General features: G+C 45.2%; 1 long non-coding RNA gene across 2 annotated transcripts; it reads left to right on the top strand.

Annotated features, from left to right (window-relative positions):
• Window positions 1-555: 555 nt before the first annotated feature.
• On the top strand, window positions 556-6,267 carry LOC121492206. Of its 2 annotated transcripts, XR_005988133.1 has the most exons (4): window positions 556-673; window positions 1,539-1,774; window positions 4,239-4,325; window positions 6,131-6,267. It is a non-coding gene; the product is annotated as an uncharacterized LOC121492206 (long non-coding RNA). The 2 variants fall into 2 exon arrangements; XR_005988132.1 differs by lacking the exon at window positions 556-673 and having other exon boundaries at window positions 737-1,774.
• The last annotated feature ends 6,402 nt before the right edge of the window (window positions 6,268-12,669 follow it).

Genomic DNA, 12,669 nt, shown 5'->3' with positions numbered 1-12,669 from the left:
CCATTGAAAGTCATTGAGGGATATAACTGGATGAGTGAGCCACGGTGTGTAATTTAAAGTGCCCCAGGAAGAATCTGGAAGACAGTCGGGAAGCCCTTGCAATTTTCTGGTTAGAAGTCACTAGAGCCTGGGGATGCCTCGGTGGCTCAGTGGTTTGGTGCCTGCCTTTGGCCCAGGGTGTGATCCTGGAGTCCCAGGATCGAGTCCCACATCGGGCTGTCTGCGTGGGGCCTGCTTCTCTCTCTGCCTGTGTCTCTGCCTCTCTCTTTCAGTGTTTCTCATGAATAAATAAATAAAATCTTTAAAAAAAAAAAAAAAAAGAAGTCACTAGAGCCTAAACTTGGGCATGGTCAGGGGGAGGAGAGGAAGCGAGAGACAGAGGAAGAGATCACGGTCTTAGCATTCAGCCTAGATGTTAGATTGGCTCCACTCCCTCTTTGGACACCTGAGGAACATCAGCAGGACCTACTCCATCATCTGGTGATTGGAATCAAGCACTGAAGGCAAACCTGAAAACTACTGATCACCTGCAGGTTGGGCTCCCTATGTTCCTGCTGGATCCAGGCCTGGCTGGTTGGCTCCAGACAGGACACAGTTGATAATGGTGGCCCAGGAGGCCCAACCCAGAAGAACTCCAAGAAACCGGTTTGAGTCTGCTGTCCATTCTGGGATGGTAGGTGGTTCAGCTGAATAAATGAAACATGGGGGAAGGGACAAGGGGGCTGAGGGAGGAGAACTGTGCTCACTCAGGAGGGGCTTGAAGCATCTCTCTTGGGTTTGTGGTCCCAGTGCAAGATGAGAAATAGAGGCAGACAGAAAGGACTTTCCTGGAGGGAAGCCATCATCATGCTGGAAGCTTATCCTACCATAGAAGTTACGGAGAAGCCTCGGGGAAATATAGCATGTTGGGCATTTATTCTTGATCCTTTGCTGCATGCAATCTCCTGAGGAGAGGCCCTCTATTTGTGAGAACACTGGGCAGTCACCCCAGAATGTCCTCCTGGGAGCTGCCCTCTAAATTCATTCTTTCTCCAAGAAGATAGCTTTTATTTTCACAGCAGAGGCAGGTTCCTCTAATGAGATGCTGGCATTTCCTGGGAGGGGATTAGTACATCAGCTTATCTGACCATCTCTGTAGGGGCGCAGATAACCCTAGAAAGTGATAAAATAATGGGCTGGGTGGACTGATGAGGAGAGGTAAGAACACATCGGAGATGTTGGGCCAAAGAAGTGAAGAAGGGGGTTGTGAGGGTACTGGGGGTGGCGTTGGCACAGGATGAGCCCCCAGTTCACAACTTTGCTCCAAGCTCGCTCTGCAGCTTTATGTAACACTCCCTCATGTTCCCTTCTGTGGAGGCTTTGAATTATATCCACCGATTCTTTGATCAGCCGTCCTTCAATTGGTGGAGGGAGCTTAATTCTCCTCCTCTTGGTGATGGGCCAGACTTAGTGACTACTGGTGGACAGAGTATGGCAGAAATAACTGTGTTACTTCCCAGATGGAGTCATGGGCCTTTCATCTTGGTCACTCTCTTTAGGATCACGTGCTCCAGGGGAAGCCAGCTGCCATGTCATGACAAGAGGCCCATATGACATGACACTGAGACCTCCTGTCAACAGCCATGTGAGTTCAGCCACCATAGAAGTGTGTCCTCCAAACCCAGTCCAGCCTCAAACTGACTGCGGCCCCTGTTGACACCTGACTGACCCTGAGTAGAACAGTCCTGTTGAGCTGCTCTCAAACTCCTGACCTAAAGAAACTGAGATAATACAGGTTTGTTATTTTAAGCCACTAAATTTTGTGGCAATTTGTTATGCAGCAGAAGATAACTTATACCTCCTAATGGCTCTCAATCAGCTGTTTCAGGTCAATATAATTTGGTGGCTCTTAACATGGAAGGGCCTAGCAAATAAAGATTATTGAGTAAGACCAATCTCTATTTTACAGTTTAGGAAAGCGAGGCCCTATCTGGAATAGAGTTAAGAGTGTTTTGCTTTGTTTACTTTTGCCTACTTGAATTTATGGTTTTGAACTTTGACAAAGAAAGTTGCGTGTTGGAGTGTACAGATTCATGCAAAGCCCTGGGGCGGAATCCATTATTGAGCTTCTAAACAGGTTTTTGCTTTGCCTATGATGGAGAATTTAAAGGGCGTAACAGCAGAATTATAAAGTGGGCAAGGGGACCTGTTGCTAATTGGGGGATAAATCCATGGAAAAGCTGTTTCCTGTAGCCTGGAGGCATCTCAAACAGAAGGATATATCTCAGAACTAATAACAATACCCACTGACTTGCCAGAGATTGGAGCCGTGTACACTTTCTCCATCTGCTCTGATCCCGGGAAGGTGGCTCTAGGTTCACTAGCCCTGACACCGCATTTGATAAAGGGATGAATAGCCTGGTTTGATAGGAACAAAAACAGTTGAAAGTGGAAGGCACTGTCTCAGCAAAGTGCCATCTAGACTCAGAATTCTCAGGTGACCTAGACCAAACAGGGAGGGATTGCTGGGTCAGGGAAACCAATCCATTAGGGCAGTAAGCGAATGCATGTGGAAGGCCCCTAGGGGCAGCTCTTGCCAGTGATGTCAGGGGCTTCCTAATCTGAGACCACTGAATATTAGAGCTAGAAGTGATTGATAATTGGGATTGCAACTCTGGAAGTGCTGGAGAAGGAGACAAGTGTGGGTACCTTATCTCCTCTCATTTTCTCTCTTCTCCTTCCCCAGCAGCTGGGTAAGTCCATCACTTTTGCTCTTCTAAAGCAAGGACAGGGGGGTGGGGGGTTTGCAGAGACTCAGAGACCTCAACTTCCTCAGGAAGCTTTCCTTCTTCCCTATCAGATGTGATCCCTCCACCTCCTGAGTGCTCATTCTACTGTGTCTGTACCTTCCTTATAGCCCCATGGTGTCGTATCACACTGTCTATTACTGTGTTATACTCCCTTGTGGTGGACACTGTGGTGCGCCACCCGGATCCCCACTGTCAGGGCCAATGCATGAATTCTTCCAGCTTCTGGGGATGTTATCTACTGAAAATTCATCGCTGAGTCCCTTCCCAGGCATTTCCCTTCCCCAAGATAATCCTCTTGCCCAAGCTTACTCTCCCCCCACTCCCACTCCACCACCACCCCCCCGCCCCCGTGGGGATAGTGGGTGGAGAGCCTACACCCAACAGGGTTCTATAAAGACACACCTCCTTTATCTCAATTCTGGACCTCTTTAAAGGGCCATCTCAGCTTTAGAGCTCCCTGTGGGATCATGTTCCAGTTCAACTCTCCCTTCTGTCAAGTCCTATACAGGTGTTGTTCTTGAGGACGCTCCCTGATAAACTTCTTGCTCCCAGATCTCCATCTCAGATCCAGGGAACCTAGCCAACAACACCCCCATGAGATAAGAAGCTTATGGAGGGCCACCTGTCAAATTCTTTATATCTGCCTCCCTCTTCTGTCCTGCTCCATCTCCCTGTACTCAGCGCAGTGCTGAACAGACTTCAGATGGGACACAGACGATGACTTGGACAAAGATTGGGCAAGGACTATTTCCCTTCTCCCTTTGCATCCAAAGTAAACACCGAATATCTTCTTGTCCCTAATATGCAAAATATTCATAGACTTTACAAAAAATACAAAATATATACCATCTAAGGAGTTCCTTGTGTAAAGTATTTCCTGGGGGCATCCATATTTTAAAAGCCAGAGAATGTTTGTTTATTTTTAAAATGAGCAAGTGCAGCCCAGACTAACTTTAATCTTTCTGCTTGAGGTGAGCGCTCTTGGGGCAGTCAGGAGAGGCATCATAGAAGTCTACTTTGTCTCAGGCAGCCTGGTGTAATGTTCACTGATGAAGAAAGTCAACAACCCATTCCAGTGACCCTGCAACATTCTGGAAAGATCTGCTTACCTAAAACCTTCCCTTATTTAGCTCAATGATCATTTTGGTTAAGTGATCATTAGTGGCAATGCTTATAGCCTAATTGGGGTTGTATTTCTGCTCTAATGGGTCCCAGTCAACGTTCCCAGCAAGAGGTTTGTGAGGGTTGGTGTTTTACTCTTCTAACAGCCTTCTGCTCTGCTTGATTAGCCTTGTGGTCCTTCATATTATGGCTGCCCTTCCCAACACCCTGGGGGGATGCCAGAGGACACTTGTTTGAACTGGCTTCTAGGTTACACAGACAGATCCAAGAGGTTAAAGTTCTGAGTTGGACTGCGTTAACATTGACTTTTGTCTCCCCAACATCTAGCACCAGGTCTGGCTTGAAAATGTTTGAATAAATGAATGAACAGACCAAATGATGACTGTCACTCCCTGGGATCCTGAAACTCCAAAGGTGGGTTCATCTGGCAAGCATGATGCCTTTGTAGACAAGAAGCATCACCCTGAGATCCTTAATTCTTCACTCAGAGCACAATGACCTTCACAGATTTTCTCTTCTGTACTTTTACCTTTTCAAATGCAAACAGCAACAGGGGAAGAAGATTCTTACCCTCAATCACTCTATTATGTTTGAGCCCCACCTTGGCACTACTTACAGGTCACAAAGGGCTGTTCCATTCCTTGGTGGGCCCTGCCCCCCTACCTCCAGGGTCTAGTTCCCATCAGAAATTTCCCAGGAAAGTCTGACATCTTCATCCCCAGTCCGGGCAGTCTAAGCCAGGCTCAGCTGACAATGTGCCCTCAGTTCTCCTTTTCCTAACTAAAGTTTCTAGGTTGACAACCCCGACTCCCCACCCCAGTCCTAGGGGAATCCATTCTGTATTCAGTTATTTTCATACATTCAGCAGATGAGACTCCTGTGTGGTGCACCCAGGAGACTTTCATTTTTTGATCTGTAAAGTGGCTTTGCATAACTCTGCTCTGCTTAACTGATTTATTTATTTATTTAAGATTTTATCTATTTATTATGAGAGACACACACACACACACAGAGAGGCAGAGACACAGGCAGAGGGAGAAGCAGGCTCCATGCAAGGAGCCTGATGTGGGGGACCTGATCCCGGGTCCCCAGGATCACACCCTGGGCTGCAGGCCGCGCTAAACAGCTGGGGCTGCCCGAGCTTAAGTGATTTAGTTTAATTTCTTTGATTTCAAATCCATGAGGCTCTCCTCACGGCTCACGTCTCTGTTAACTTGTGAAGGTGCCCATCCTTTCGAGTGCTCACTTCTGTTGACAGCTCATGGGCACAGCCTAGGCTGCTTTTTTTATTATTTTATTTTCCCCCAGCTTTATTGAGATATAACTGAAATACAACATTGTGTAAGTCTAAGGTGTACGGTGTGATGATCTGATGCATGGAAATATTACAAAATGATTACCAGATTAGTTAACACGTCGATCACCTCACATAGTTACCTTTTTGTTGTTGTGATTATAGTGAGAACATTTAAGGTTTAGTCTCCTAGCAACTTTCTTTTTTTCTTTTTTTTCCTAGCAACTTTCAAATACTGTTTTGTTAATCGTAGGCACCAGGCTGTACATTAGGTTCCCAGAATTTCCTCATCATATAGCTATAAGTCTGTACTCTGACCAACATGTCCTCAACTTCCCTACTCATCCCACTCACCTCACCTTCCCCACTTCCCAGCTGCCCACCATTGCACTTTCTGTTTCTATGAGTTTGGCTTTTTTAGATTCTACATGTAAGTGAGGACATGCGGTATTTGTCTTTCTCTGACTAACACCCTCTAGGTTCATCCATGTTGTCACAAACAGCAGGATTTCCTTCTTTTATGACTGAGTAGTATTCCACCTTATATAAAATAAATAGATTTACTTTATACACACACACACACACACACACACACTCTCAATATGCCCTTTATCCATTCATCCATAGATGGACACTTAAAAAGTTGTTTTCATATCTTAGCTATTGTAAATGAAGCTACAATGAACATGAGAGACCAGAGATTTCGTCTCCTTTGGGTATATACCCAGAAGTGGGATTGCTGGACAATATGAGAGTTCTGTTTTTAATTTCTTGAGTAGCCTTCATACTGTTTTCCATAGCGGTGGCACCAATTTACATTCTCACCAACAGTGGTCAAAGGTACCCTTTACTCCACCACCTCACCAGTACTTGCTATCCCAGTGAGCCAATTCTGATCCTTCTCTGCCCTTTCCTTTCTCCTCAGCTACCTGCTCACTCAACAATCAAGTATGGAGTGCCCACCAAGGTTCAGGTTCAGAGCCATCTGCTTGGGAATCAGGATGCATACATCTTGGTGGGCCTTACCTTCGAGAACCCATAGTGAGTGAGTCATGAAGTGTGATATGGTCAGAGCAATGATGGAATTACCAATTTAAGAGGATGGAAGAGGAGCCCCAAACTAAGGAAGAGGAGAGTGACCTTGGGAGGTTTCCTAAGGGAGAAGATGTCCCTTCCTTTGTCTTAAAGGATTAGTCCACAACAGCCTGATGAAGATGAGTGGATGCGAATATGCATTTACAATTCATCTAACAAGTGTGCTTTGAGACCTGCCACATGCCAGGCAAAATCCTAGGTGCTGGGGAGACAGCAATGAAAAAACTAGAAAGTTCACACTTATGGGAAGAAACAGTATAAGCAAATAAGTAAAATATATACATCATGACATGTATGTGTCATAAGGTGATAAGAGTTAGAGAAAAATAAATCAGGGAAGGAGATTTAGTATGTATGTGGGTAAGGAGGTGACTTTGAAAAAGGGTACTTTTAGGGGTGCTTGAGTGGCTCAGTCAGTTAAGCATCTGCCTTCAGCTCAGGTCATGATCTCAGGGTCCTGAGATTGAGCCCCACATTGGGCTCCCTGTTCAGCAGGAAGTCTGCATCTCCCTCTCCCTTTACCCCTCCCCATTGCTGGTGCTCCCTCCCTCACTCTGCTGTCTCTTTCTCTCAAACTAAAAAATAAAAACAAGTAAATAAAAATGGTAGTTTTAAATATGGTAGCTAGGGAATGCTACTCCATTTTTACCAATCCCCTTCATCTTCATTGTGGTTTTTAACTATTTGCAAAGTGTTTTTGCATCTATTAGCTTATTCAATTCTTAAAATAATCCTGTGAAGAGGTAGGGAAAATTAGTCTCCTGGTTTCTGTTGCTCCCTGTATTAATTTGCTAGGGCTGCCATAAAAAGCATCACTTAGCGGCTTAAACAATAGAAACGTATTGTCTCATAGTTCTGGAGGCTGGAATTTCTAGTCCGAGATCACAGCGTCGACTGAGTTGGCCCCTCCTGAGGACTGTGAGGGAAGCTCTGCTCCTGGCCTCTCTCCTGGCTTGTAGATGGCTGCCTTCTTGCCTCTCAACCTTGGTGTCCCTCTATCTGGTCCGTCTCTGTGTCCAGATTTTTTGTTTTCATGACACCAGTCCTATTGGGGGACACACCTAATGCCCTCTTTTTAGCTCCATTACCTCTTTACAGGCCCTATCTCCAAGAAGGCCACATTCTGGTGTACTGGGGGTTAAAGTCCAACATATGAGTTGTGGTGACGGTGGGAGGTGAGGGACACAGGTCTACACACAACATCCCCCAAATTACTGAACGTTGCATTTCACAACCAAGATACGTGGAAGCTGGTGCTGCCCAGCTCGAGGCTAACAGTACAAGACGGCTCGTGCCATCCATGATCACTTGCAGTTCATAAGCCTAATTACCTACGATCATTTATCCAGGCCTAAAGGCACTTCCCAAGAAGGGTTTTACTTGACTCATTTGAAAAACAAAGCAAAACAAAACATTAAAGGACCCGACAGATCTAGGTTGAACTAGATTTTTTATTCCAGAATTAGTCACCTCTTTAACTCTGAGAAACCCTGAAAACTCCAGACTAAGCAAGGCCTGGGTGAGCTGCTAAAGCTAAGAGACCAAGTAGAAGGAACAAGCAAGTAGGATAAATTAAGAGGGATGTGAACCCAAGGAAGAAAAGAGTATTGGGGAAAGAGGAACTGCAAACCCTTTGGTCACCTCGGAAATTACACCTCCTCACCAAAGATTAAGTCATACACGTAAATGTATTTTGAAAGGTTGAAAATGTTACAATTATGAAGTAGTCTTCTCTGAGGTACGAACACAGCGCATTGTCCCCTCTGGAAGCGGTACTGCCAGGTTTTCTGGTGGACTACTTCCTAATCTTTTCTTCCTTTAATTTTTTGGTCACAAATGAAATATCATAACTCTCTGAGTTGCCAACATCCATTTTCTTTGCTTTGAGGAGGTTGCTCTTTTCAATTAACAAGTTTGAAAATGTCCGAGTCACATTGACCTCCAGGCCAACCCAACTGGGGGTGTCAGGTCGGAATGCTCTGCTTTCTCCGGAGGTCCTGGCATAACTCTTATTGTAGAAGGCAAGAGAGTCAGAATACATGCCTCTGGCTCTCATATCTCACTCCTGCCTTGGTCTAAGTCCCCTACGTGTAGCAATTCAGCTGTGTTCCAGAGCCTTCCACTCAGTGAGTCTCAAAAGCTACCCAAGGCACACGATGGACCTCAAACTGACCCAAGAGAGTTAATCTTCTCTTTAGTCCTTTGGGACAAACTATTTACAAATCCATATGCTCGTTTTAATGTACATCTAAGATGTACTTACTAATAGCATGCTAAGTGAATTATGAAAGGTTAATCTAATTTGGAATTCATAAACCAGAATCACTGAGCTACCAAATATTTTTGAATCCTCAAAAATATTAAAATATTAAATATAAAAATTAAATAATTAATAAATAAATAAAAATATTAAAAATAATTTAATATTCCACCAAGAAGTCTGGCTTCCAGGGAAAGTTCTGGTGGAGCCTTGCCCACATTCTCTGGATGGCATTCTCTGGATGGCGCTTTGTCATTACTCTGTGTCGCCCTGTGTGAATCAAGATCTTCAAGTGCTGCCATTCTTGCTTTTAATTATAATTTACTGTGAACTCAGCTTCATCGTTATCAAGTTAGTTGTGATCTATTTAGTTAAAATAACTACTGTTGCATATCTGCTTCGACTGTATCTTTTGGCCTTTAATTTTCCAGTAATTACACATAAAGACAATTACACATTGCAATTTGAATATGAATCATTTATGCCCTAATTGCTAAAGCACATGGACACTTAAGCTCCCCAAATATACCTTGTAATGGCCCCTCAATAGTATTCTTGAATTATTTTTCCATGAGTACCTGGGAAAGGAAGGGGCTGATTGGCTGTGAACTATTTGGCCCAGCTTAAAGGGAGCTCAAGGAGGAAAAAGAAAAGATTGCAAACCACTGTTTTAGACTCTAGGAATAAACAACTAAATTTACTGCACATTTTGCAAATAGCTTGTAAATGGCATGTGCAAACTCATTTCCCTTGGTAAATGGCTGGGAAATAAATATCCACACTTACCTTTCTCGAACCTCTACTCAGCTGCAGGCACACTGGTTGTAGCAGGAAGTAATGCCGCCTGGCTGATCAGGCTGCCAGTGGTGATCGGGAGTGAGGTGGGGCGAACTTTAGAGCAAAGGTTTCAGGGCAACTGTAAATATGATTGGCAGAGTCACAGACAACGCCGAGCTCTGCAAATATGGTCACAGTTTGAAGCAATAAGCTTCTGTTCAGGGTTGTGGAACCTGCCGGTTACATATCAGTAAATGGCCAGTGTCCATGGAAAGTCCAAAGTGACTTGGAGAGACAGACTTACTTTGCGGTTCTTTTGGGCATCCAAGAGTTCAGGAATCCCCCAACGTTAGCCCTGGGCTGACCTGAGGCACCATCATGATCTCAAATGTTTACTCCCCCGTGGATCCCACTGAATTTTATTTGTATTTCTGTTATAGCGTCGTGCTCTGCTTTGTTTTGTAGTGGTTTATAAAGGTCTAAGGACCTCGTGGACTTTGTTTCTTTGGGGCAGGACCAGGTTCTACTCACCTTTGGGAGACAGCTTGGCAGAGGGCCAGCCGCAGAAACCTGAAGTGAACCTTGGCTCACCACTGATGGCTAAAACAATGACTTTAGGACAAACAGCAAAGATACTGTTAACTTACATTATGACTTAATCCGGAGATTAAAATAGCTTCAGATTACTTCCCTACCCTTTTCTCATAAATAGATAGACAGATGGGTGGATAGATGATGGCTAGATAAATAGAGAGAGAGATATATATCTCAATCATTCTCTTTTCACACACACGCACACCCAATCAGCTCTGCTTCTTTCTGTAATTGCCCTTATTTTGTCCTACTATAAATGAGCTTCTTTCACACAAGTGGTGGCAGCGATTGTAAATACTTTGTTTTCTTTATTTTCTGCCTAGCAACCTAGAGGGAAAGTCCTCTTTCTCCATATCAGTCTACACAAGCCCAAAGAAGTCTGATTAGCCATATCTGGGTTGTATGCCCACCGTTGGGAGGGGAGAGGGTTTTTATTGGCCCACCAGAATCTTCTGGTGTCGTGGGGAAAGGAAATTCCGCAGAGGAAAGGTCTTTCTAGATGCTCTTACCAAAAAATAAGAATTGAGGTGGGGAAATAACAACCATCTATTTCAATCAATGGGATGCTACATGTAAGGCAACAGGACCTGGGACCAAAATAGATGCTAAACTGAGCACCCATGTCTTACTTTTTTGAGGCAGCTTCAGTCCCTCCATTCTCGGGGTCTCCTACCTCCTTTCTTAAGTACTTTAGTCCCAGTCACACCCAGGGAGATCGTGGAGAAGCTGTAGCTAAAGGCAGAGACCCTGCTCTGTTTGCCTCCCTCGGGGGGCACGAAAGAAAATATGCTTTTGTTTTGGAAGAGAAGGAAGGGTCACAGGGAAATCCGAAGGCTGTAGTAGTAAAGAAAGGAAAGTGAGCAGAGAGGCCGTTATAAGACCTATTCTCCAGGTGCTTGAGGAGTGGTGAGCTGGGGCACAGCCAACCCCAGCAGAATTAGGGACCCGGTTCAGAGACGCCAATAGACTGGCAGGCAGGGTTTCTTTTCTCTTTCTCCCCACCCCCCTCAGCCCCCTCCTGCATTTTCTCTTCTCTGCTATTGACACTGCATCAGAGAACTCAAGGCAGGGTTCCTTCCCTTGCCAGAGGCTGCACAGGGAATGCTAGGCTCTAGAGCTCAAGTGTCCTAAGCAGGAAGCAGTGATTTAGCTCAGGCCCAGGTGAGGCCTGGGGGTAGAGGACCTTTCACGTTTCCATCCGGTAACCTGTTTTTTGAGGCTTTGCTTTGAGTCCATGGCAGAGAAAACACCTGTGAGGAGGGGTTGCTGCCAGACGAAGGCTCCTGAGCATGTGGTAAGTTGGCCCTAGTGATGGATTCAATGCCAGTAGAAACCATGTCCCCAGGATCGGGAAAAATCAACACCTACGCAAGGATTTGCACTGAGTCCTGGTTGATTTTTTGTTGTTGTTTCCATTGGAAGTGTATGCCGAAGTGGTGCAGAGAGAAGGAAGTTTTCTAAGTTCTCGGGCCATAGTTGGGGGCTAACAGGAGGTTGGGCACAGAAGAAGGTCAATGAAGGGAGTTTCAGGAGCCCCTTCTGGACAGTTGTGATGTACAGAAAAGAAGATGGGATGTGGAATCAGGAGATCTGAATTTAAAGCCTGACTCAACTTCTCATTCACTGTGTGATCGTAGACAGGTTACTTAGCTCCCCTGTGCCTCAGTTTCCTCATGGGAAAACATGAAAACCATAATATTTCATGGGGCTGTTGTCAGGACAAAAAGAGCAAATACTATTCACGTGTTATTCCATTTCTCTGGGTCTGCTCCCTTCCTCAGGAAGCTGTAGGGTGTCATCGTTAAGAGCTCAGACTCTGGAATTTGACAGAGCTGGGTTCAAATGCCATTTTGGATTACAGATAGAGATATTTAGGTATGGAATGATCAAATGCCTGGGATTCGCTTCAAAATAAGGCAGGAGGGGGAGAGCCGGTGGGGTCTCGAAGACGCAAGATTGGTCATGGGTTGATCAATGTGGAAGCTGGGTGATGGATACATGGAGGTTTTTTCTAGAATTGCCCTACCTTGCATATGCAGGCAGTCCTCACTTTGCATGGGTTCTCATATGCATGGATTGCAGTTGCCAGGGTTTAGCTGGATAACAGCAGTCTCCCCACAACCCAGTTCAAATTTCAGTTACCACGGTATATTAACCGTGAGTAATTGCATACAGCACAAACTCTGCTGCCGGCTCTCCAGGGCTCAAATCACTGCATCGAAACCCGATGCACGTCCTGATCAGTGATCTGTAGCATCATTGCTTCTAAAGACCATCAGTTGGGTTTTGGTCACTGCCCATCTGTTGTTCACAGGCAGACAGGAAAGCCTGTGCTGGGTTGCCTCTTTGTCCCCCAGGAATAAACCCACACGACATTTCACCCAAATGGATAATCGAGAGAAAGAGAGAGAGAGAGAGAGAGAGAGAGAGACTTGGCCAACAGAAATGAAAATGCACCAGAGAAATGAAAAGTGATAACACTGCAAGTGAAAAGTGAAATTCGAGCTGAACATAGATGGAATGACAGACCGACAACCAACTGTGGGTGCGTTGGCAGTGCCTGCCACCACTCAGGACTATGGATGCAGCCGGAGGGACTTGGTGAAGGCAAACTCAAGGACAGAAGTGGTTGTGGCGAAAAGGAGGATGGTGTCAGAGAGGAAGCGACAGCAAGAAAAATCTTTGCATTGAAGGCACCCTTGGAGGTGCTTCATGACATTGAAAGTACAAATGATAAA

This window comes from Vulpes lagopus, chromosome 1 (genome assembly GCF_018345385.1).
Source record: "Vulpes lagopus strain Blue_001 chromosome 1, ASM1834538v1, whole genome shotgun sequence".
Classification (NCBI taxonomy): Eukaryota; Metazoa; Chordata; class Mammalia; order Carnivora; family Canidae; genus Vulpes; species Vulpes lagopus.
This window is presented reverse-complemented; position numbering and strand designations above follow the sequence as displayed.